This window comes from Micrasema longulum, unplaced genomic scaffold (assembly GCF_059751315.1).
Source record: "Micrasema longulum isolate JH-2025_06_02 unplaced genomic scaffold, ASM5975131v1 h1tg000217l, whole genome shotgun sequence".
Classification (NCBI taxonomy): domain Eukaryota; kingdom Metazoa; phylum Arthropoda; class Insecta; order Trichoptera; family Brachycentridae; genus Micrasema; species Micrasema longulum.
Window position 1 is genome coordinate 29,923 of NW_028277422.1, and position 24,547 is coordinate 54,469.

The 24,547-nt window shown below is 31.6% G+C and overlaps 1 long non-coding RNA gene across 1 annotated transcript; it reads right to left on the minus strand.

Moving 5' to 3' along the window:
- Positions 1-372: 372 nt before the first annotated feature.
- LOC148283600 (uncharacterized) lies at positions 373-15,667 on the minus strand. Its single transcript, XR_015825558.1, has 3 exons — positions 14,685-15,667; positions 1,355-1,746; positions 373-555 (listed from the first exon to the last, which is right to left on the minus strand). It is a non-coding gene; the product is annotated as an uncharacterized LOC148283600 (long non-coding RNA).
- Between the last annotated feature and the right edge of the window lie 8,880 nt (positions 15,668-24,547).

The window sequence follows — 24,547 nt, forward strand, 5'->3', positions numbered from 1 at the left end:
TTTTTTTTCGTCCGTGATCCGGCTTTGGTAATCTAATTGGCGTAGTTTATAGGTTTTTATATCGCCAATTAATTAATTTATTTTTAAATTTAATTAATTTATTACTTGTCTTAGCTCGTGAATAGTGGCTTTCTTGTCGTGGAAACAATTTAACATGCCCGATGACTTGGTTTTCGTCTTCAAGATCGAATTTTCGATATTTTTTCTTATTACCCCTTTTTCGGTGAGGATAGTCTCTCCGCGTTTTTTTCTCTATTAGTAGGACTCGAATACCTTAATACTTACTCCAAATATATCAATAAAAGTGGCACGACAGACATTGACTACTTGACCATTGTCATTAGGGACACTGTAATAAACAGTACACTGCCTTTTGCTTTCTGATGGGTTTTTGTATTTCCCATTTCTCCGTCTTTTAATGTTTGAAATATGGAATAATCCCATTAAATATGCAATTTGCTTCAACCAGTCACCTGCTTCGTAAAATTATTTATGCAACTGCAGTTTTTGATCATAAAGAAGACTTTTACAGTCATTCTGGCACTTGCAAGTGAACTGAAAAAAAAAGTCAACTTTACGGAGGACTGTCAAAAATAACCCTAAATGCCACTTTCTAAGGTTAACATACAAGCAATACTACAAATTATTTACCTGGGTGAATATGTATTTCACTTTTGACATTTCGAAAAGCCGTATTTTTATCGCTTTCTTGCCAAAAAATAAATATTCACCCACCTATCTGATAATTTCGCAGGAGTAATTCGGAAAATGCCCAATTTTTCTTGTAAATTAAGCTATAAAGCTATTTAATCTTCTAAATTATATATGAAATACATACTAAATTATGCATGAATTTTAGTTAAAACGTTTGAATAAAATTTGTAAAATTTGGTATAACGGGGTCAATTTAGCACTTATTACAGCTATAAATATAGAAAAATCCTTTTAAAATCTCAGATAAATATGTCTAAGTATCATGCAAATGAACATAAAATACTCCGCTATTTTTAAAATTTTAGTAATTCACTCAAAGATTGTATTTTAAGCCGATATTTTTCCATACTAAAATAATTGTAATATCAGACGCCGTGCAATTCGAAAACGAAATTCGCCGACAATTATTTGGAATTTCCCATACAAACATAAAATTTTTGATAGCCGGTTCTTCATTTAAAAAATGGCAGAAAATATCACTCACTATTTGGTGATCGTGTTCACTCGATTTCTCCTCCCAGGCTACGTGCTTTGACCCCTGTGCACCTCAGACATCGTTTGCACACCCCTAGATTCTGAACGCTAGTTAAAACTTATCAAAAATTTGTCAAAACAGATTTTTAAAAACAAATCGGCTTACCGAAGTATTCGGAGGACTTATTGCTGGTACAATCACATTTTTAGTAGAACAATATTGTCTCCCTTGGGCTTTTAACTTTTTATTTTCACTTAACTTATTAAAACCACTTCTTTTCCGCTTTGTTGTAAAAGGCGTATCCGGATCACAAGTCTCGCGTCCAGCCATTTTGTATGAAATGCTTAGCGCTGCGATTAATCACGTAGGCCCTTATATGCGTTAATGGGTATTGTACTTAGGCTCCATCCCATAAACATGACTTCAGATTGATATAAAATATTTTTTTCTGGTACATAAATTCTAATTTGTGTTATTGGCGTAGGCATATAGAACATTTCCTCATACTCAACGTCATTTTTTATTTTTTGGTATTTAAGCCCTATTTTATTACAGGTCTTCAATTAATGAAAATGTACATATGAAACAGTTAATATTATAAATTAGGATATTAAGTGTATAATAGTGATAAATAATGTTAGAATAAGTATAGATGTAAATATTGTGTTGTAAATATATATTAGACTATGTTACATAGAACTAAATAAATAAATAAATAAAAAGATCCATTCATACCATTTCAAAATTCAGACGTAATTATTTAGAAATGAGATTTATGTTTATAATATAATATTATTATTATTATTACAACAATATGCTTATTTGTGCCCTACTTCCATATGATAAATATTTATTCTGTGTGGGCAATTATAAAAATAATAATCGTAAATAAACGAAAAAAATAAACAAAACAAATAATACTTTTATACAGTTATTACCTGTAAACCTAATCTGAAACGAAACGCATAGTTTCAATCGAATAAATTTTAATGTAAATATTACTTAAAAAGTCCATACGCCCATGTTGAGTTTGAATGGAGTAGGTACCTAATAATGAGGAAGTTTAGTGCTACGGGAAATAAGTTACGAAAAAAAAAAATTACACGCGCAAAAATTAAAGAATATTGTCCGACGAAGATTCTCGATAATGTATGAAAAAAATACGTTATAATAAATGTAAACTACTTGAAAACTTCACAAGTTCTTGTAAACGGCTGTTAATTGCCTATCAATTATATGTTTTGATATATTTTCGGTTTCCGGAAAGCCATGTTAAGCGTATTTTCATACGTACAGGGTTTTCTTTTTAAATGTCCGGACAACTCACCGACGACAACTAGTGACGTCACGGGCCGAGTCATTTAAAACATTACAAAACTCAAATAAATTATAGCTATGATAATTTGGCTTAGTTTGATAGTACATAAACAAAAAAATATATAAAAAAACCCTTAATTTCTTCGTTAAACTCGCATCAATTATAGAAATTTATTGCAAAAGATAACAAAAATATTATTGATTCGGGAATATACAAGTCTAGGCAATTTTAGGATCAAGTGGCCACTTTACGCGCTGTGTAACATTCAGTATTCTAACTATGTATTTCGTTTGAAAACTGAAAACAGTTGGCTTGGCTATTTAATTTATTATTTCTAGTAATAAAAATTAAAAGATTTAAAAAATATATTAACGAATTACAACAGGGATGGAGAATACCTTAAATAAGGGAAGATGGAAGTCAAGGCATTTACAGGGCTTATGACCTGTCATTGGCTGGTTCAAGTGGCCACTTTACACACTGTGTAACATTCACCATTTTGCCTATGTTTGAACATCCATATTTCTTCAATTCTCCCATCTGTTGATTTTATATGTATTCTCCATCCCTGTTGTAATTTGTTAATCTTAATGACCCCCGAGGGGGTGAAATCCAGTATTTTGTCTATGAACATTTGGACAAACTCAAATATTGTAATAAAAAATATATATTTATTAAGTTAAAATTGAAAAAGAAGTTAAAATTATGGTATATTTAATAATGGCAAACTAACTTAATCGGGCGCCCCCTGTATATTATCCCCTTCGACATCCCCTCTGTTACCTAGATTAAGATATTTGGCAATTCTACAGTATCTGATAGCTTGTTAAAAAATAATCAAGCATTGTTTGTGCTCTATTGTAAACCTCGCGAAATGCGGTTTTGATATTATACGTAGGGCCATCGATGCATTCGCCTGAGGGATCGTATTTCGACAGCATCCAGCCTGCTGGCGTATTTTCTTAATGATTTTTAAATTATCACCCGCTTTGGCAAACAGTTATCAGCACGTGACGTCAACAACTTAAATAGTGGTACAATTCCATCGATAAATTTGCTTGTTCGCCATTTTCAATGTCATCCAATCTCGAGTCCCGCTACATTTTATTTGCAAGTCGACAATAATGGCTAGCGATGATCTACACGTGTCCGTGTACACTCCTAAGGTCAACTTTACTGCCGTTATTGTGTTGTGTTGTGCTGGATTAACATTGTCATAAATCCAACCGACAAAAATAGATTCTTTATGCTTACTATTTTAAGCCTCAAAAATGATCATTTAGTATTCTTCTCAGCGGTTAATCTCAAAAATAAGTTTTGAAACATTTCCATATAGTCATTATCTGTTGAAAGGGAGCATATTTAAAAAGGGAATATGAATATTTATGCGTTTAAGTGGTTACTTTACACACGTCTAACATTCACTTACAGTATTTTGCGAATTAACATAATAAATTTCCTTGTAATCATAAAATACGTTTATTTATCAATATTTTGAGTTACAGGTGACGTACAATCACAAAATATATTTTTATTTAATAGGATGTATGTTTTCCTTTTGTTTTTATAACAGCCTGAACATGTTTTGGCATGGAATCAATTAAACTTCGGCAATTTTCTTTTATTCTGTCTGTATCTTGAAACCACATCTGAATAACAGTTTCTATCATCTTTATATTGGTGGTGCAGTCCAATTTTTGTATTCTAGATTTACAAATCGTCCACAATTTTTCTATAGTCAGGTGGATTTCCAGGCTAAGTTAAAAGAGTTATCTTTTCATAAACTTCGATACGTGATAAGGAGCTGAGTCCTGTTGAAATACAACCCCACCAGTAGGACAACATTTACTCAGTTCTGTACTCAAGTGCTGCACCAATAGAGCTTTATACTTTAAGCTATTCATCATTTCTTCTATTGGTATCAAAGGTCCGGTCCCCATATACGAAAAGCGGTCCCAAAACATCTTCTTCACAGGATATTTCACCGTTTGGTCAATATGAGCCACAGTAAGTTTTTCTATTCGTGTATGTATATTTTTAAAAACCTTTATTTATTCTTAAAATAATTCACCAACGGATTTATATATTTATTTATATTTTTTGTTTACATTAATGCCAGAATTTCTTCCAATTTTCGCAATAATTCTGGAAAGCGCTTTTTGATGTGGTCTTCAGTTCCGCAAGAGATTCGGTCTGAGTCTCCTCTATGGTTGCGACACGTCATCTTTTCATAGTCCACATCTTTGGAATCAGGAATAGTCGCAATAGGCCAAATCTGGTGAATATAGTGGCTGTAAATTCCAATATTATGGGCATTTTTTTGGAAAACCTCGTTCATCATTTTTTGTTATAATCGTATTTTTATGTTTGGGCTGCAACACATTGTGAAGGTTGCAAACTGCAACGTGGGAGATTATTAAAAGTAATGAACTGCAGATTTCCATTTGAACTGACCTTAATGTACACGCTTAGAAAATCAAAACATACGTTCGTTTTGATAATGAACTGTAAACATTTACTCGTAAGTAATAACTATGCTAATATGTACTGCACTTTGTCACTTGTTCGATTATTCGATAAGCGCTCTCTTAGTTGAATTTTTGCATCTCAATAATATTTCACTATAGTACATAAGTCCTAGTCAGTAAATATAAAATTTAGTCATGAGTATTTTTTTTATAATTTAGTTTTTTTGTGATGAACAGAATTGATCCAGAATATCGTAGTTATAAAAAAAAAAAGTTTTCTCAATTGAAAAAAAAAACTTTTCCGTCATTACATTGACGTCTATTCAAGCTACATATTTCCCCAAAAAAGTTTATTTCACTTTCGCGATATACGACATCATATAAGCTTACATATAATTAAGACTTAATAAAGTCCTTATATTTTTAAAATAATGAAGTCGTATTTTACTATAACTGGCCTGAATTATATTATTATTTTCATAAACTATGGAAAATAAATTATTAAACAATATACGGGGTCTCCGGTAATGAGTGGATAATCCTGCAGGTACTGGTGTGAGGCCTGTGAGGGATCAAGGGCGATCATGATCTTTTTTTTTTTAAAACACTGAAGATATGTAACTTGACTTACACATTTATTTGAAAAATTACGGAATTTAGTATCCTTGTTCACATGTTTAAGCACCATGCTCACAAATTTAGTAAAAACGTTGTTTTTATTTTTGTAATGTATGAAATTATAATGTTGCCCATGAATGTGTATGTGACTTACACATTTATTTGAAAAATTACGGAAATTAGTATCCTCGTTCACATGTTTAAGCACCATGCTCACAAATTAAGTAAAAACGTTGTTTTTATTATTGTAATGTATGAAATTATAATGTTGCTCATGAATGTGTATGTGACTTACACATTTATTTGAAAAATTACGGAAATTAAGATCCTAGTTCACATGTTTAAGCACCATGTTCAAAAATTTAGTAAAAACGTTGTTTTTATTATTGTAATGTATGAAATTATAATGTTGCTCATGAATGTGTATGTGACTTACATATTTATTTGAAAAATTACGGAAATTAAGATCCTAGTTCACATGTTTAAGCACCATGCTCAAAAATTTAGTAAAAACGTTGTTTTTATTTTTGTAATGTATGAAATTATAATGTTGCTCATGAATGTGTATGTGACTTACATATTTATTTTATAAAATACGGAAATTAGTAGCCTTGTTCACATGTTTAAGCACCATACTCACAAATTTAGTAAAAATATTGTTTTTATTTTTGGAATGTATGAAATTATAATGTTGCTCATGAACGCAAATTCAAATGCTTTGATAGCTATTGCCACTATTTTTTAGAATTGCATTTAACACTTTGTATCCCGGAGCCGTGTAAACACGTGATTATAAAACCATGCGTTGTGTCCCGGTCCCGTGTTTTCACGTGGTTTCCCAGCTGTCTAAAAAAGTGCATTTTATTTACATCTAGTGACTTTTATTAGTACTTTTTTGCTGCTGGTTAACCACATGAAAACACGGGACCGGGATACAACGCATTGTTATTTTAATCACGTGTTTACACGGCTCCGGGATACAAAGTACAAAAAAAGCAGTGAGGCCCTGTATATTTGCGAACATTGCAATGCGCAATGTGGCTTTCCATAAAGATTAATGTTGGTAAAACTATCATACAAAAATAACTTATAAATATTTCAAATAAATATGAGAAGTTTCAATTGATTTAACCTAGTATTTTCATAATTATGACCCTTTTAAGAAACCCTTCACAAAACATGAAATTTCACAAAAATGGGCCGGGCACAGGGTAAATTCTATGTGTATTCGGCCGGCGCTTAAAGTGTTAAAGTAATGTTAATTTGGTTCATTTTTACTTAAAAAACTTTCAAATATTTTATGGAAATTCTAAAATGGTTCGACACAATATCTTTCTTTTTATAAATTACTAAGTTATTATTAATGTACCAAACAACTATTCTTACTGAATTGCAATATTCGTAAAAGCATTTTTTTCGAATCACATAATATTTCTTTCTTAAATTAGTCTTATTTTTTTTTCTGATGGGCTTTTACACCTTCTTTAGCACCTGCAGGATTATCCATTTATTAGCGAGCACCTGAATGTTTATTTGAATTTCTTTAATTTTTATTTTTATATGCCTCTAAAAAAACTAGAGACATTACAAAAGCATAATTAGCATCATTGGTTTTCTTACTTTTTATTATTTTCTTCCTCTTCCTACTTTTCCAATCTCTCATCCTTCTCAATTTTTCAACCCTATTTCATTTTACTCATGGTAAACGGTAAGTTATGTATTTTTACTATCATTGTCCTTATGAAAAACCCGAAAGACAATTAAAAATGTTGTTGCAAATGGATCTAAAAAGAGCCCACAAGACCTTTAAAACGGAATCGGATATGTGAGTGGAAAGCTTTCAATGTATGTCTCTTTGTTGTTTGGTTTGTTTTTTCAAATATCTGTACTTCTGAATCTTCTGTAGATAACACGATGTTATATCACCGCATGTAAAGGAATTTCGTAGCACATCCTTTTATAAGTTAATGCCCAGACTAAAAGACCATATTTTCTTCTCAAAATTTTCTCTATCCCCGTTAAAAAATAATTTAATCAAAACATTTCTCGATTTTCGTCATTATACTACAGTCTACAAAAAAAAAAATTACGAAAAATTTGTTTTTAAAGTAGCAAATTTTTGTTTTTGATCCCGCAAGCAAGATGATTTTTACTGTGATATTTACAAGGTGGTTACGAAAAACTGTTGTAAAAACTTTGAAATCCGAAACGTGATATTATATTTCTCTCCTGGCAATGGAAATCGGGAAATATCTTTGGGAATAGTTAAAAATATGTTTCAAGGGTAAGCGACGACTTTTCATATTTTGTCAAGTTATATGTTTTACCATAAAATAATTTGATGCCTAATACTTGAGTTATGAAGAAAAAACATGGCAAAAATGATGTCACCAAATTGCTGTAAAAAATATCAAATTAAGAAAGATATTTCTGACCATTCTGGCATTCCAAAAAAAAAATCATTTTGGAAATATAATTGAATAATGCCCACGTAGAAAGAAGGGTATTCATACAAACTTTGAAAAGTGTTATTTAAACGCAAATTGGTATATACAGGATGTTTTTTTAAACCCTGTCACATCCGAAACCACGATGATCAGTATGGGCAAAGAGATATATTAGCATATTTAAAAAAGTGTTTAGAACGAAGAAAATTTTAAAATTAAATAAATAAAAAAAAATGGTTACTTTCTTCTGCAGGGAGAAGAAAGGGGGGCATGGACGCGCGGTTGACGGTGTACTAGACTCTCCCCTTCCCCTCCCCCTCCACACTCCTCGTTTTTTTTTTGAAAATTTTATTCGTTCAAAAAATTTATTTTAATGTGCCAATATGTCTTCTTGGTCATACTGATTATCGTGGTTTCAGATGTGACAGGGTTTAAAGAACACTCTGTATAACCATGAGGTTTAAATGAAACAAGACTTAATTCACAAAAGTGATGATCTTGATAATAGTCACTTTTGTGAATTAAGTCTTGTTTCATTTAACGAAAAAAAAGATTTAACTGAGCTTTGTCTAAAATTTGTATTTGGAAAAACAACAGAAGACTTAAAAACAGTACACATACTAAGAGTAATATAAAAGTCCAATCAAAGTTTTTCATTTATTACTTGTTGAATTACTCTAAAAAAAATCACATATAGGTAATTGCATTCATATGTCTTAGGCGTACGTTAATAACATCATGATATTTTTTTTGGTTTATTTTTAATATTTCTGTTTCCAAGATATTTATCTAAGTAGTTTATTTCTGTAACAATGTCGTTAAAGCCATTTCGGCTTTTAAATGAATTTGTGTGAATTGAGCTAGTGATTATATTTACCTTTACTGTTTAGTAAATTAAAAATAAAAATAAATATTTAACCATTTTTACTATTGTTTTATTAATTGTTGTTGTAAAATAATAACCAAAGAGAAATTCTTTACATAGATCAATAAAAGAATGAATCGAAGTAATGAAAATGTTTAAACATAGGCAGAACGGTAAATGTTACACCGATCGTGGTATTAATAAACGTGCCCGAACTCTCACATTTCCTTTGGAATATCTCTGCATATCTCCTAAAATGTCCACGTATAGTTATTGTTATTAGAATAAGTAACTTACCACTATATTACGAAAAATCGTTGATTAAAATTGATCTTTTCATCTGGCATCAACAGAGTTTAAAGTTTATATCAGCGTCTAATCGGAGCTAATACAAGTGATAAAAAAAATAATTTAAAATAAATATTATACCCTTCTCTACAAATTCAAAGTTTAGTATATTTATAACGCCAAAAAAATGACTTCAATATTTGAGTAAGTACAAGTTAGTAACGTGGGTTAATGTTTTATTTTTTATGTGAACTGAGTAAACATATAATTTTTATTACAATATTTGAGTTTGTCCAAATGTTCGTAGATAAAAGACTGGATTTCACCCCTTCGGGAGTCATTAAGATTAACAAATTACAACAGGGATGGAAAATACCTTAAATAAGGGAATATGGAAGTCAAGGCATTTACAGGGTTCGTGACCTGTCATCGGCTGGTTTAAGTGGCCACTTTACACACTGTGTAACATTCATGATTTTGCCTATGTTTCAACATCCATATTTCTTCAATTAGGCGTTGCCTAGTATGTGAAATAATTCAGTCAGATGAATCCCTTCACAACAATAAAGGTTTCAGCTCTTTAACTTCACTAAAATCAACAAATGGAAAAATTTATTTTTATTTTTAATAAAACATATAATACAAAAATTACATATTATACTCCCAGGAGTTATTAGAAACTCATTTGGGACCGTAAATAAGAAAAAACATTTTTTTTGACAATACATAACATCATACAAATTAATACAAAATTCTCAATAATATAGTTGATTCGCCGTATCTTTTACAAAATATTGGTTTCCGTTGTCCTCTTCGCTATACTAGAATAAATTCCCTTTTTTATGTACCAACGTGTAAAAACAATTATACCTCGAATTCATTCATTAGACGTACCTGTATAAATTATAACGGACTCAGTATTGATGTAGACATTTTTAACTGCACGTTGCACAGAAAATTTCTTCATGGGGTCGATTATTTGGGATAGTTGCTGAATGTGCATCTTGAGTGGTTTATGCTATGTATATGTGCCGCATGTAATGTATATGTTTGTGTATGTTTTATATGTGCGTTCATGTGTGTGCGTGGATGGCTTGGAGTGTACATTCGGTATTTTTATTTATTTTAATTTATAACCTCCATGGAAAACGCAAATGTCAACAATTATTCTTTTCTCACTTAAATTCTTATTATTGTCACATTTAATGTTTATATCTTTTTAATATATGAAAACTTAATTGGTCTTTTTATGTTAAAAAATTGTTGTTTTTAATACTTATTTTGTATGACTGTATGTTTTCTGAATAAAATAAAATAAAAATATTCCTTCTATTCTTTTATCTGTTGATGTTTGTGAAGTTAAAGAGCTGAAACCTTGATTTATGCGGGTGAGATTCATCTATTTGAATTATTTCACCTACATACTAGGCAACGCCAGTATTGACAGGTCATAAGCCCTGTAGATGCCTAGACTTCTATATTACCTTCTCTTAAATGTTCTTGATCTCTGTTGTAATATGTTAATATAATTTTTACATGAATTAAAAACGTAGGCACATTGAAATATTTTGTTCGAAAACTATCTATTACACACACATAAACAAAGGCGTTTAAATAATAAAATGTATCATTATCAACTTAACATTACAATACAGTCCCTCGATTTTCCCATTTTTTTACGTTCCAAATTGACTTGAACGCATTTGATGCTAGAAGCTTGAAATGTTGAATAAATAAATAGTTATGCGAATGTTTGTTAGCACATAAAAAGATAAGTTCATATCGAAGAGCAAAGATTTCATTGCCAAAGAGCAATACCCTTCTGGTCTGACCTTATCGGAGCTTCTTCATACTGCGCTGCGTGAATGTGTACGCCGTTCACACCTACACGAGTTTACACTACAATGTATGGATTATAGGTGATAGGACAAATATAGATGCGTTTACACAATGGCGCATTGCGTGTTCAGACTTCAGATGTATGTATTTAGAAACATTTAACAAAACAATTTAACAACAATATTTTGAGTTTGTCCAAATTTTTGTAGACAAGAACTGGATTCAACTCCCTGGGGAGCTGTTTATATTAACATATTAAAACAGAGATGAAGAACATTTAAGAGAAGGTAATATAGAAGTCCAGGCATCTACAGGGCTTATGACCTGTCAATGGCTGGTTTAAGTGGCCATTTTACACACTGTGTAACATTCACGATTCTGCCTATATTTGAACATCTATATTCCTTCAATTCTTTCATCTGTTTGATGTAATCTCACCCGCATAAATAAAGGTTTCAGCTCCTTAACTTCACAAACATCAACAGACGAAAGAATTGAAGGAAGTGGCCACTTAAACCAGCCATTGACAGGTCATAAGCCCTGTAGATGCCTGGACTTCTATATTACCTTATCTTAAATGTTCTTCATCTCTGTTGTAATATGTTAAAAACAATTTAACTTATAAAATTAACTAAGAACTCACTTTTTATAAATATTATTTACAAAAAAACATAAAATATGACCAATATTCATCCCGATAAACTTTCTACAAATAGTTAATATGATAATAGTCATCAGGCCTCCGTGGTGTAGTGGTCAAGACGCTTGAACTCACGCATGGTAGGTTTCGGGTTCGATTTTCGGTGAGAACACAAAAAAAAATCTTTTTTTTAAGCCAGAGTGTTCTAAGATGTAATTGTAAAAATAATAATAATATGTTGTATCGCTTTAGTCGGGTATTGAACCTACGGAAATTTAAGCTAGTATCGGTAAAAAAATATGAAGACATACATTTTAAAAATGCAATTGTTCTTACAGATCTATTCAGGCGGATGAAGAATACAGTTCTAGTATGAAATAGAATTAAAATTCTAAACGAGTGCTTTTGACACGATAGCTCTCAGCTAAAAGTCCCAAATACGGACATCGCCTGCCTTGTTGAGAAGTATTTAACTTGTTCGCCTATCATTCTTGAGGTCTGAGTTAAGTTTCTAAAGAAAAAGAATACATATAGAAATAATAAAAATAAGAAGTCAATAAAATTAGGTATATGTAAAAATAACGAGTAGGTATACATAATATCTTGAGTATAATATGTTAAAAAAGTAAAAGAATTTGCAAACAAAAAACTCTCTCAGACATGTGGAAAATGTCAATGTCAATGAGAAATTAATTCGTTTTTAAAAGATGTTTTTTAAAGAAAAAATATTTTATTGCATTTTAACATAAATATTTTTTTAACATACTAGTTTTTGTTAGAAAATGTGACTAATTATGGCGTATTAGTAAGAAATTTTAGAACCAAAGTCAGATCCTTTTCACCTCTGCCAAGGATTCACAGAACAGTGAATAAAATCTCACTAAACAGTTGCATTTATCATTTACCTTGCTTATTATGTACGAGGTTTATATTTCTTAAAGTGAAATTTTTCTGCTTTCAAGAAGCTTTCATGTTCTCTTTCAGTGTTAGGATCAAGAGGGATATTCTATGGTGGGCCAATCAATAACTACAGATATGTACATCTACCATCTTCCAGGAAGCAGCAAGCAGCCTGTTACCCACATGTCCGACAGTAATTATGATACTTACAATCTACAAAGGCTATCCTTTGGATATCTTTCATTTTATTTACCATAATGTTAAAACAGTGTTTTATTTATTCATTTTTTTATTGTTTACTTTTTAGCATGAACACTTGACAAATTATCCTCACGGCCCAATGTATGTTTTTTGACAATTTATTGAAATAATTTTAAGTTACAAGAACTCTACTCGTCCACGCGCTTTATAGCTGCAAGCGAATGGTAATCTTGCTTCAACATGTAAATGTTATTAACCATAAAATACTCGAACTTTGTAAATGGGGTCTAGAATTTCAACTGTCCATGCGCTCAGTAGTTGCATGACTTGTTATAATCTAACTCCTGTTTTTAAAAATGATTTTAAAATAACAACAGTTTAACGGTAACTGCAAAAGTCAAATATCTAGGGCACATACTGACTGATAATTGTAAAGGCGATCAGGACATAGAGAGACAGAGAAGAGCCATCAATGTCAGGGCCTCTATGCTAGCGAGACGCTTCTTTCAATGCAGTAACGAAGTGAAGAAAATCATATTTACTTCGTATTTGACGTCCATGTATACAGCGGAACTTTGGAACAACTATACGCAAGGAGCGTGGAATAAATTAAGGATCACGTATAACAACTCATACAGACAATTATTCGAATTGCCTAGGTACTGCAGTGCCTCTGAAATGTTTACAGCTGGACGAATAAACACCTTCGCTGCCCTGCTTCGCCAAAGAGCCTGGAGCCCATGGGAACGCCTAAAAAACTCTAATAACGAAATTCTCCAAGTCACTGCAGGGTGGATCCATTCACCGTTGTTCGAGCGATGGCGCGATATGTTAAGACCACCATAAGTGCTGCAATATAAAATTTTATTTTATGTTTATATTTATGTTTATTGTTATATTTATTGTTATATGTTTGTAAATATTTATAATTATTTTCATGTTTATATGGTAGAATTGGCTCTGCACTTTATAGCCATTTTACTGGAATAAAAATTAAAAAAAAAAAAAAAAATGTATCTTAATATCATTGAAACACTAATCTATATTGTCAAATTAAAACACAATGTAAATGGGGGCTATATTACGTACCGCCCATGCCCTCTGTAACTGCTAAACGTGCTGTAATCTACCTCCCATCTGTTATAGTTAAAATATATCATAATCGAAAACCAGGAACTAGAATCCTATTCGTCCATGCGTTCCGAAGCTGCAAGACGTCCTTGGATATTTGTTTACTTTACAGCGCCTTTGAGGTGAATTTTCGGCAAAAATGGCGCTACATAATCCAACTGTAATAGTAATCCGGATTTTTTAAGAATTTGCTCTTGTGAAGAGGAAACCACTTAAAACTCTTCAGAAGAAGCCAGTCTGCTGACCGTCATCAACTGGACTTTCGTTCCACTTAAAGAGTGTTCGGCATTTTGCGTCCTACTTTGTTTATTTTACCAATGTCCTGCACTTACTAAATAGTACTGTCGACTGTCGACTGCCGATGTGTTTCCTACCATGTCTGCTTAGATCTTGCCATGGCCATGCCTACTGTACTCTTAAATACTTTCTAAGACTTAAAAGATACTTAAGGTTGTTAAGATTTAAGCATTATATTATGTAACATTAATGCCAATCTATTAGGGCTTTTATACTTTATTTATTTAATTAATACACAAAATACACAATTTTATTATAGAGCACAATTATAATTTTTTATGTCCCGACTTGTTAGAAAATTCCGTGTTAAGTCGGGACTCTTCTTATTTTATTTTTATTTTATTTTATTTTATTTCATTGGAAAGCCAACAGACATTTGTACATTTATAAGAATCAGTTATACCATAAATACATATCATAAAGTCCAATTAGAGGCTTCCACATAATATTGTTATTGTAAATGTTGTCACATAAAAATTATACATAACATAAAATAACTAATCATACAAAACTTATAATATTACTAGAAATGTAAATGAATATTGGTCACACAGTTGCACATTACAATAAATAATACAACTATAGTTGACCATACAGTGTTCATTTATTATGTGCCTACATACAGAACTGCACATCACCTGCATAATATAGGCTGCGGATTCAAGGCGCAACATCATAACTTGAATTATTTTTGGAAATTTCACTTTTAAAGGAAGTTAAAGATATATTATTAATATCAATACAATTTAATTTTTGATTACACATATGGCAGGTTCTATTTACAAATGAATTTTGAAAAGATTTAGTTTTACATTTAGAAATTTTAAAAAGAGATTGGTTTCTGGTCTGCGTTACTGGGACTCTAAAATTAATAAGTAACAGTATCTTAGGGCAATCTATCATGTTATTCAAAGTTTTATACATAAAAATGGCATCAGCCATGTTCCTTCGAGTTTGGAGAGTTTGGAGTTTAGGTAAGTTTATAGACTCATCTGGACCTGTATTCTGAGTCAACCGTCTAAAATTGCAATACGATAAAAATTTTGATTGTATAGATTCAATTCGGTTAATGTATTTTTTGTATTGAGGGCTCCAAGCGGGAGATGCGAATTCTAATTGACTTCTAACAAATGTGAAGTAAAGAGTTCTAAGAGTGCGCGCATGATTGAATTCTCTCCCTATACGGAAGAGGAAACCTAACATTTGGTATGATTTTTTCACAATTGAGTTGACATGTGCCTCAAACGTTAACTTATTGTCAAGTAGAACCCCGAGATCCCGCATCTCATTAACTTTAGTAAGTACTTGATAGTCAAGGCAATAATTATGGATGATTTTAAAGTTGTTCCTTGAAAATGTGAGCACAGAGCATTTTTTAATATTCAATTTTAGTAAGTTTTGTTTACAATATAAATTTAATCTATCGAGATCTTCTTGGAGTTTGACACAGTCTAAATTAGATTTTATTTTTAAATATAGTTTCATGTCATCAGCAAAAAGTAAAAAATTTGAAAATTTAAAGCACTTACCAATGTCATTGATAAAAATTATAAATAGTAATGGCCCCAAATGCGATCCTTGTGGAACGCCTGAGGGTACATTTACAACATCGGAACTAAACCCGTTTACGACTACTGATTGTAGTCTATTATTAAGGTAAGACGTCAGCCACCTATGCAGATTACCGTGGATACCCAAATTCCATAATTTATTGAGTAATATACTATGCGTAACAGTGTCAAAAGCCTTTGAATAATCAGTATACACTACGTCTACCTGAGTTCTTTCGTCCATTGCTTTTAAAACAGATTCCAAAAATACAACAAGATTAGAAGTGACGGATCTAAATTTAACAAAACCATGTTGGTTCTCGATGATAGTGTTTTTGACAGCATTATAAAGTTGACTGTAGACTATTTTTTCAAATATATAAATCAAAAACACGTATTAACATGTTAAACAATATACAAAATAATCAAAACAATATACAAAATAAAAATAGAAAAATACAAATAGTAAAATTTTTACTATTGTTTTAGACAGGAATAAAATCACCAAAGTACTCCACGTGAGTCACTACAATACACAACAATACGATTGGAAAACGGTAATAAAATACTTTAAAACACATCATTGTATATCAAATTTTTTTTCAGATCGGGTTGTGGTCTTGTGGCTAGTGTCTCGGACTCACGGACCAAAGGTCTGTGGTTCGATTCCCACTCTACTCCAACTCGATTCCCATTTTCTAATAGTGAGTTATTTACAACTCGTTGAAAATGGCCTTCAAAATTAAATATTTGGGTAAATCATAAGAAAGCAAATATTTCTTTTTTCACAAAAAAAATATTTTTTTAAAAATTAGTGTGAACGCAGCTTAAGAAAGACAATGACCTTGAATCATAATAATATTATTAATACATACATAGAAGATGTGTTAGTTTGTGATTGTGTGTGTACGTGTATACGTGACGTTACGTTATATGTACGTGTATACGTGACGTTACGTTATATGTCACTACATGTAATAAAAAATACTGTATTGTCTGACTTATCAGCGAATTTTTTTCCGCAAAAGATATAAATTATCAACTTGCGAAATATGTGTGTGTGCGTTATCGTGCAATAACATTTATGTACTGATAATTTCTTCAGCACCAACATAAATTATATTATGAGTGTGTTGCGTAATTTTTTTTGGAGAATAGTGTTATTTTTACTTCATTTTCGATGAGGATATTGCAAAAAAAAACGTCATTAACATAATATGTACAGACATCTCCACAAATATGAAGGAATCATAGGCAGAATTGTGATTGCGCAGTATTTATAGTGATTATTTAAACCGGCCAATAGCAGGTCCTTATAATAAGTCAATAGTAGATAGTTTTTGTCTTTAGGCGGCCTCCGTGGTGTAGTGGTCAAGACCCTTGACTCACGCACGGAAGGTTCCGGGTTCGATTCCCGGTGAGAACACAAAAATTTAAATTAGATTTTTCTCAAGCCTGGGTGTTCTGTGATGTAATTCACCACTGTAATTGGGCATCCTGGCCTGTTGTGGTGCAAAAAAAAAAATAAAAAAAATAAGCTATTCAAAACAATTTTTTTTATTTTTAAATGTCATGGTAAATTTTGCTCTGCACTATTCAAGCTTTTCATATTATTTCATTCCTTATTTATTTATATTTTATTACCGATTCGTAGTTTTATTTTTAATATTGCATTGATTTTCTATTTAAAATATAATATAGAATCAAAGTTATATTTTTTATTTTTTATATACCTATATTATAAAGTGATGCCTACTTAATGTATTAATTTATTTTTTGTTTACGTCCAATGGGCATTTAAATAAAAGGTATACAATTTTAATTCAAGCGTTTAATGGTATATATAAGAAAGAAGGCGAGGTTTAGCATGGGCTGCCTTTGGTAAGCTCTCATAAATCCTAAAATCTCCAAAGTATTCACATTACTCAAAGAAGAAACTTTTTGATGCTTGTGTTCTCCCTGTACTGGCATATGGCTGTGAAACTTTAGTGTTCACGAAAAAAAAATTACACAAATTATCAGTGACACAGAGAGCCATGGAAAGGAGAATGCTGGGTATTTCGTAAAGACAGAAAAATCAATAGATGAATTAGAGCGAGAACAAAGGTCACCAATGTGGTCCACAGTGCTGTCAACCAGAAATGGAGCTGGGCTGGTCATATGGCCAGAACTACAGACTCTAGATGGACCAAAAAAATCCTTGAATGGCGACCCAGAACGGGTAGAAGAAGTGTCGTCAGACGTAAAGTAGAAGGTGGTCGATGACATAAGACGAGTTGCAGGAAGTGGTTGGATGCGGTGAGCTCAGGATAGGGAGATATGGAGACTAAAGGGGGAGGCCTATGTTCACCATTGGACTAGAGACGGCTTATGATGATGATGATGATGATGGTGGTAACAAATTAAAACGTAGGTATCTAATAAACATTTTTGTTATTATTATTAAATTACATTATGCTACAGATATACATGAATAAACATAAAATACGACATAAAAGTAGGTAAGTACACCGTTTAATGTATTTGAAAAATTATAACAGTTTTGTGCAAAAAAAAATGTTTACAGTAAGAATTATTTAAGTGTAGGTAATCAAAATAAAAAATGTCTGAGCCATTTTTCAAGCATTCGAATAATGTAAGTTATTTTGATTTTATCGCCGTAAGAGTTTTTAATCTTTTTCTCCATACTATTTTCCGAGCCGGTGTAGTCTGGCAATTGGCGAATTTACAAAATGATTATCTCAGATAGACGCCATTTATATTACAAGTCATTCTTTTTTCTTTTCCTATGGTACGTTTTTTTTACTACATTGCACGTTTCACTAAATTGTTTTTTTTTTTTTTTCTATAAGTACTTATCAGTTATTTCTATTACGTATTTTTTTTATATATTTGTTTTGCACCATTCAGCCTTTTTATGGAATACAATTACAATTTTTACTATGTATATTTATTATAATTTTTTTTTTTAATAAGTCACATTTTTACTAACAAATTATATAGAAGTTTTCAAATAAGTTTAAGTTCAAGAAAATGGAAAATATTGGTTTAATTTTGCTTCTTCTTTTCCTGCCTCTATCTCGGTTCATCCAGGGTCTGCCCTTCTTGTACGCAAACGCCAGGATCTTATGTCCTGGGTTGCCACAATGGAAACATTTTGTGCTGCCAACGTCTTTTTAATAGTAGACCACCACATTGCTGGGGTCTGCCTGTACCTCTAGGTTTGGCTGGGATATTGAGGGTTGAGTTTAGCTCATCTCCACGTATGACGGGACGACGTGACCATACCATCTCATCTAGCTTTCTATCAGCTTCATAGCTATCGGTTTCATGTCATTAAATTATAGTAAAAAGTAATTAATTTATAATACATTTAACACGACAAGTTATTTTTTTTTTATAATTCATTGCCCAAAAAAAATTATGTTCAAAACTCATTTATTTATCGTAGCTGCTCGAAATTTAATTTACTTTGTCCCCATTTAGATATTTTAAATATAAAATTTTGTGACTTCAAAAAAAAACTTTCTGAAACACTGTAAAATTAAACATTTGTCAGTGTGTAATAAGTTTATGTTCCTTTAAATATGTTTATTTTATAATGTTAAAATTTTGAATTGGTCAACTATATTATGAAAATCCCTCTTCTCCACTCCTCCACTCTATTTCCTCATCCCTTAACCTTCTTACGAGCTCTTTTTTTTCTCTTATCTTATATAATACATTATTTTTCTCTTTACTGTGTAACATGTCATCATCATCATCATTCCCTTTCCGCACCGAATGGTGCATAGGGCACTGGGTTGGTACACCAATCACAGCATCTCTCAATCAATTTTGTTAAATAAAGGTAAGGTGATCAGTCTTACGCTTCAGGTACAAGTCCAGGGACTATGAAATATTCTAGTGTGAAAACACCCTTTTAAATAAATATTTCAAATCAACCATGTCCGGAATCGAACCCGAGACCTCTTGCATGGTAGGCAAACGCGCTCACCATTACACCACGAGGCCGACAAAACATATTTGTGAAAAAACAACTTTGTGTAAAATGTTCTCTCATTATATTTGTGAAAAACTTTAACTGGAAGTATGTACTATTTTTATAGTTTGTATTCTTATACAACAGTTTTTTTTCCTTAATAAATAAAAATAAAAAATATAAAAAAAACTTTGAACATTTTTATGGTCAAATCCCCGGTTCGGTTCACGTTACGTAAGTCCGTATTACAAGTATGTACATATATACATATATACATATCAGCGTGTTGACGCACGGCCCGGCCTTGTACCGCGGGCGCGACCGTGAAATACAGAGTCGGTCCTATTTTCGGACCGGCCGATTACAGCTCGGCGAGCAATATCCGCAATCGAAAACGATATTATTAATTCCATAACCTATTGTTTATTTTCCAGTAGAAAACCCGATAAAAATGGTTCCACCAAGTTCTAACGACGATAAGCCTGGTTATCGACAAGCAAATCAATAATCGTCTCGAATTTCCCATATTGAACATATCCATTACCCATTAAATATTCCAATAATATTTTCATCATCCTTTCCAATTTCTGAGACGGCTAGTGGACAGTGAAATATTGCGTGAATCATCTTCAAAATAAAAAACACGATTTGTCTCTGCCAGGAATTGAACCCGAATAGTAAGCGAGAGCGCCAAACACTACACTGTGTGGCGGTCTAATCTCCGCCGGTTTACTTTTTTCAAGAATTTTACCAAAGACAAAAACCCTCGCCCACAGTTATGGTTTTATTTCATACACAGAACTGTATTTTTATCCATTCAGTTAATTTCCTGTTTATGTGTTTCTGAAAATAAGATATTCAACATATTACAACAGAATTGGAGAACAATTCAGAGGGAATACAGAAGTCTTGGCATCTACAGGGCTTATGACCTGTCATTTGCTGGTTTGAGTGGCCACTTTACACACTGTGTAACATTCACCATTTTGCCAATATTTGAACAATTTTATTCCTTCAATTTTTCCATATGTTGATGTGTGTGAAGTTAAAGAGCTAAAACCTTTATTTATGTGTGTGAGATTCACCTGATTGAATTATTTCACCAACATACTAGGCAACGCCCGAAAACATTTTTTTATTTTTTATTATTATTTTTTTTTGTTTTTTTTTTACAACATAAATAAGAGGTAAAACAGAGTATTCAATTTTTTTTTGGATAATTACATAGCAATGAAATACATATTATTAGTAATAATAGTAAACAAAAAAATCCCACAAATCAATGGCCTGTTCGTGGGTTGACAAGAAAATGTTTATGAATTTTAGCTCTTATAATAAATAGACAGTATATAATATATATAATATTTTTGTGTAACATAAGCAAGAGAAAATAAAACATTCTGTAAAAGATTATACGTTTTTTTTATAGTAATTGAAGAAGGAAATATTTTTTTTTTAAAAACATAAAAATATTCCTTATTATTAAAGGGCAACAAAATATATCAATGAAAAAAAGAGTTTATATCTTTAGTTCAAATCCAGGATAGTGCGTGTTTTTTAAAAAAAAGAAAATTTTGAAAGTTTGGAAGGCAGGCGCCGTGGCGCAGTTGGTTAGACGGCTTTGGGCCTATAAAATATACATGTCTCTGCGAGCCTCGTTTTACAATGTGGTATTTCTAACATACGATTCCTTCTTTAACTTGATCAATTTGAATTACTTTAAAATATATATTGTAAATATTATTGTTTTCAAAAACATTTTTCACTTTGCTGTATGACATTTTACACATATGTTTATAAATTTGTATAAACCACTTTAATTTAGAGTTATGATTAGACCGGCTTCAAGGTTACTACCTCATCGTCAGGAATTAAACTAACTTATAATTACTCACCTTGCTTTTAATATTATAAAATATTGTATGAAAGAGACAGAAAAATGAAAGGAAGAGAGAGAAAGAAGATAAAATGAAAGGGGAAAAGTGCGATTGTTTTACTTTTTTCTTCTTGGACAAGGTGGATTCATCAGCAATGTTTTGAGTTTGTCTAAATTTTTGTGCATCAGCAGATGGAAGAGTTGAAGAAATATAGGTGTTAAAATATAGGCAGAACGGTGAATGTTACACAGTGTGTAAAGTGACAACTCAAACCAACCATAAGCAGGTCATAAGCCCTGTAGATGCCTAGACTACCAAATTCAATTCTCGATTTTGGAAATCTCCGTTTCCTGGCATCATTTTAACTCGTGACGTCACTCTGCGTCACCTGTTTCGCTTAAATGTGTTTTACTAATGTCAAATGTATCTTTTTTATTGACTTACTAATTTGTAAATAATGACGACGTAGGTGTGTGTAATAAAAATTATGATTTTTTTTGAAGAAATTCATCATACAATAGGAAATCGCATTTACTTGTATATCTAAGAAAACAATTTTAAAATACGATTTCGGGTAGCACTTAACTTTCGTGAGGGGCTAGGATTCCAAACGTCCATGCGCTTTGTAGCTGCAAGAAGTAATAATCTAATATAACCTTTTCTGTAAATTAAATTTTGAATGAAAATAGTTTATCAATAATCAAATCATCGATTTCATGTATACAGAAATAAAATTGGAGTCCTATTTTGAATTATTTAATGCTTTCACGTAAATTTTCTAAGCATAAATGAGCAAGAAGACATATTGGCACATTAAAATAAATTTTTAGAACGAATGAAATTAAAAATATATTTATTAAATAAAACAAATGGTTGCTAACTTCTGCAGGAGCGTAACGAGAAGGGGGGGGGGAGTCTGACACACCGCTAACTACGCGGCCGCGCACCCCTCGCTTCTCCCCGACAGAAGTAAGCAACCATTTGTTCTTTTTAATATTTTTTTTTACAAATAATCGTCGTTCTAAATATTTTTTTAAATATGCCAATATGTCTTCTTGCCCATACTGACCATCGTGATTTCGGATGTGACAGGGTTTAAAGAACACCCTGTATCGCTTACAATGTAAGCGATGAAATACACGAAGGTGCAAACCGTATTATAGCGTCATAGCGTGCAGCTGTTAAAATTTCGTGAGTCTATTTGTTATATGATTCAAATTGTCATATGAAACATTCTAGTTCAGTGTATCGATTAGATTATCGATAGTCATTCATAAATTACACAAATGGCTTGAGCTTTATACACATATATTTTAGTTTAAATTTCTGAATACGTACTCGAAATGATTTTTTTGTCCCACAAAACTTGGATGCTAATTCCATTAACAAGAATTCTAGTAATATAATGCTCACAAAAAACCTTATATGATTTGTGGTTATGTAAATATAAATAATCAAACACTTTTATTACAATACTTTTTTTATGTATTAAAAATGGATACAAAATTAATTTAAGATTACCTCACTAGAATAATTTGCTATAAAAAAGACTGTATAGTAGAGTGGGCCGATGATGTATGAAGTTTTTTATTTTTTTAGACATCAAAGTGAAAGGGGTCTAAAAAGTTGCATTTTGAATCACATTGAACGTAAAAATTATTTAAAAAAATATTTCATACTTCTTTTGGCCCTCAGCCGAGGTTTGAAGTTTATCAGTGTCTAAACATTTTGTAATTTATCTATATTGATAAAATTATTTTTTTGTTAGTAAAGATATAACTTAATCTCATTACTAATTCAAACACGTTTTACAACTACCGAAATGCAAAAAGTTTACACGCAGTGGAACTGATTCCGTTGAGCGCCTGGCTAATATTGACGAAAACAATGGCTCATTAAAACCATGCTACCCATTTATCATAAAACAAAGTGCAACTCACGCCCTTAGATGCTTATTTAATAAGGCCGGTTTAGCGCCAAAAATCGACTTTTTCGAAAACTTCAAGCTCTGGTTGAGGGCCAAAAGTAGTATCGAATATTTTTTTTGAAATTTTTTGTATTCTAAGTAATTCAAAAAGCGACTTTTCAGACCCCTTTCATTTCAAAATTCGGAAAAAAATAGTATCAGCCCACCCTACTGTACACTGTACAGTGTTCAGTCGTACAGTGTTAATTTTTTTATTTGTTTTCAGTAACCATATTACTCAAGTACTCTAAAGCTTAGTAAAGTTTCCTTTGTGAATATACTTAAACATCATATTTTAATTATTTTAAACAAAAAAAAGGAATCAGTATTAAATACAGTTCCGCGTGTGAAATAGAGCCAGAATCCTAGACGAGTGTTTTCGACTCGATGGCTATTCTAAGGTTAAAATTCTGAAAAAAGGAATCGAGTAGAGATAAGTCTGCCTCGTGGTGTAGGGATTGAAGGATTGGCCAACCATGCTAGAGCTGCAGGGTTCGATCCCTGGCAGGGTAGACATAAAATATTTCTTTAAAGGTGGTTCTACTCTGCAGTAATGAGGAAGTTCAGTAGTTTTATTTTTTTTAATTTGAAAATAGACCATTAAATTAAGCCATTTTAATTAGAAAAAAATATGTATCGTATTATCAGCGTTACGATTTTTTTATGTTTTGTATTTGTGAAATAACTTCGTGTGTGACGTTGAAGGTTCTCGGCAGCTTATTCTCGATCAGTTCTGTCCATTGATTCATTCATGGCAAGCAAACCGGAAATCTTCCAGAACTCTCTCATCATTGGTTGATTCAGAGGAAACTGTGACGTCGTTAAAAATAGTTCGTTTTCATCAAAATATTTTTTATTATTTTTTTCGTAGATTTTCAGGAAACTTTACAGTACAATTAATTGCTTCAATGTTTATCCCTTAAGAAAACATTTATTGTATTCAATTTCCCGAAGGGCTGAAATTTCTCATT